Source organism: Triticum dicoccoides, chromosome 5A (assembly GCF_002162155.2).
Source record: "Triticum dicoccoides isolate Atlit2015 ecotype Zavitan chromosome 5A, WEW_v2.0, whole genome shotgun sequence".
In the NCBI taxonomy this organism is placed as follows: domain Eukaryota; kingdom Viridiplantae; phylum Streptophyta; class Magnoliopsida; order Poales; family Poaceae; genus Triticum; species Triticum dicoccoides.
Genome location: NC_041388.1, coordinates 312,776,901 through 312,779,946, shown reverse-complemented (window position 1 = coordinate 312,779,946; position 3,046 = coordinate 312,776,901).

Here is a 3,046-nt window from a genome sequence, read left to right as displayed (position 1 = left end):
GGGGGGGAGGGCTGAAACAAGGAGACCCTAGTTCCCCCATGCTATTCAATTTGGTGGCGGATGTATTCTCTCGAATGCTGATGAAGGCCGTCAATGGCAATATTATATCGAGGATTATTCCCCATATCATCCCGCGTGGTCTTATCTGCTTGCAATATGCAGATGACACGATATTGTTTCTTAACCCTAACCCTGAATATGTAAAAAACCTAAAGTGGTTGCTTGCTTGTTTTGAAAACCTTTCTGGGTTGAAAATTAACTATGATAAGTGTGAAGTAGTGCCAATAAATATGAGTTATGATGAGGCCAAACTGCTATCCCAAATTTTCTGCTGTAAGATGGGAGATTTCCCTCTCAAATACTTGGGGGTTCCACTTCACTATCTTAAACTAAGAAAGGAGGATATCCAATAAATTATAGATAAAATCATTAAAAGGATTTGTTGTTGGAAGGGGAGGCTACTCAGCTATGAGGCCAAGCTTGTACTACTTAAAGCATGTATCACTAGCATCCCAATGTACTTGATGTCTGTGATAAAATTCCCTAAATGGGCTATAAATGCTATCACATCACAGATGGCTCACTTCTTCTGGGGTGACCAGGGAGAAGAACACAAATATCATCTTGCTAAATGGGGGCTGATTTCTCAGAAAAAGGAGTTTGGGGGCTTGGGGATCCCCAACTTAAGAGAGTTTAACATGGCCTTGCTAGCTTATTGGGCAAAAAGACACTTGTGAACTATGACAATGATTGGGGGAGACTAATTGATCATAAATATAGAACTGATAAACCTAACTTGCTTTCGGCCAAACAAGGTGTTGGGTCGCCTTTTTGGAAAGGGGTGACCTGGGCTTTTGAGGGCATTAGACCTTTTCCAGATGGAAATTGGGCAAAGGGCACAAAATCAGTTTCTGGGACGACACCTGGGTTGGGGATTCTTCCCTGAAAACTCAATTTTGGGAGGTGTATGAAATTTGTCAACAACAGAAATGTACAATAGCTGAGGTGTGGGATGGTACCACTTTGAAACTCACCTTTAGTAGATGTGTGGGTGCTGATTTTATGGATAGATGGCATGACCTGATTGATAACCCGCAAGTATAGGGGATCACAACAGTTTTCAAGGGTAAAGTATTCAACCCAAATTTATTGATTCGACACAAGGGGAGCCAAAGAATACTCTCAAGTATTAGCAGCTGAGTTGTCAATTCAACCACACCTAGAAACTTAATATCTGAAACAAAGTATTTAGTAGCAAAGTAATATGATAGTAGTGATAACGTAACAAAAGGTAACGGTAGTAAAAGCAATGTTTTTGGTATTTTGTAGTGATGATAGCAATAGCAACATGAAAGTAAATAAGCGAAGAACAATATATGGAAAGCTCGTAGGCAATGGATCGGTGATGGAGAATTATGCCGGATGCGATTCATCATGTAACAATCATAACCTAGGGTGACACAAAACTAGCTCCAGTTCGTCAATATAATGTAGGCATGTATTCCGAATATTGTCATACGTGCTTATGGAAAAGAACTTGCATAACATTTTTTGTCCTGCCTCCCGTGGCAGCGGGGTCCTTACGGAAACTAAGGGATATTAAGGCCTCCTTTTAATAGAGAACCGAAACAAAGCATTAACACATAGTGAATACATGAACTCCTCAAACTACGGTCATCACCGGTAAGTATCTCGATTATTGTCACTTCGGGGTTAACGGATCATAACACATAATAGGTGACTATAGACTTGCAAGATAGGATCAAGAACACTCATATATTGATGAAAACATAATGGGTTCATATCTGAAATCATGGCACTCGGGCCCTAGTGACAAGCATTAAGCATAGCAAAGTCATAGCAACATCAATCTCAGAACATAGTGGACACTAGGGATCAAACCCTAACAAAACTAACTCGATTACATGATAGATCCCATCCAACCCATCACCGTCCAGCAAGCCTACGATGGAATTACTCACGCACGGCGGTGAGCATCATGAAATTGGTGATGGAGGATGGTTGATGATGATGATGGCAACGGATTCCCCTCTCCGGAGCCCCGAACGGACTCCAGATCAGCCCTCCCGAGAGGTTTTAGGGCTTGGCGGTGGCTCCGTATCGTAAAACGCGATGAATTCTTATCCCTGATTTTTTTCTCCCCGAAACTCAATATATGGAGTTGGAGTCGGAGAGGCGACAGGGGGCCCATGAGGTAGGAGGGCGCCCTAGGGGGGCAGGCGCGCCCCCCACCCTCGTGGAGAGGTGGTGGGCCCCCTGGCCTTCATCTTTTGCAGGTATTTTTCTTATTTTCTGAAAAGTGGCTCCGTGAAGTTTCAGGTCATTCCGAGAACGTTTGCTCCTGCACATAAATAACACCATGGTAATTCTGCTGAAAACAGTGTCAGTCCGGGTTAGTTCCATTCAAATCATGCAAGTTAGAGTCCAAAACAAGGGCAACAGTGTTTGGAAAATTAGATACGTTGGAGACGTATCAACTCCCCCAAGCTTAAACCTTTGCTTGTCCTCAAGCAATTCAGTTGACAAACTGAAAGTGATAAAGAAAAACTTTTACAAACTCTGTTTGCTCTTGTTGTAAATATGTAAAGCCAACATTCAAGTTTTCAGCAAGTTTCACAATAACGCATAGATCTCAAGTTTACTCATATCAATAGCATAATCAACTAGCGAGCCATAATAATAAATCCCGGATGACAACACTTTCTCAAAACAATCATAATATGATATAACAAGGTGGTATCTCACTAGCCCTTTCTGAGACCATAAAACATAAATGCAGAGCACCTTTAAATACCAAGGACTGACTAGACATTGTAATTCATGGTAAAAGAGATCCAGTCAAGTCATAATCAATGTAAACTTATAGTAATGAATGCAAATGACAGCGGTGCTCTCCAACTGGTGCTTTTTAATAAGAGGATGATGACTCAGCATAAAAGTAAATAGATAGGCCCTTCGTAGAGGGAAGCAGGGATTTGTAGAGGTGCGAGAGCTCGGTTTTGAAACAGAGGTGAATAATATTTTG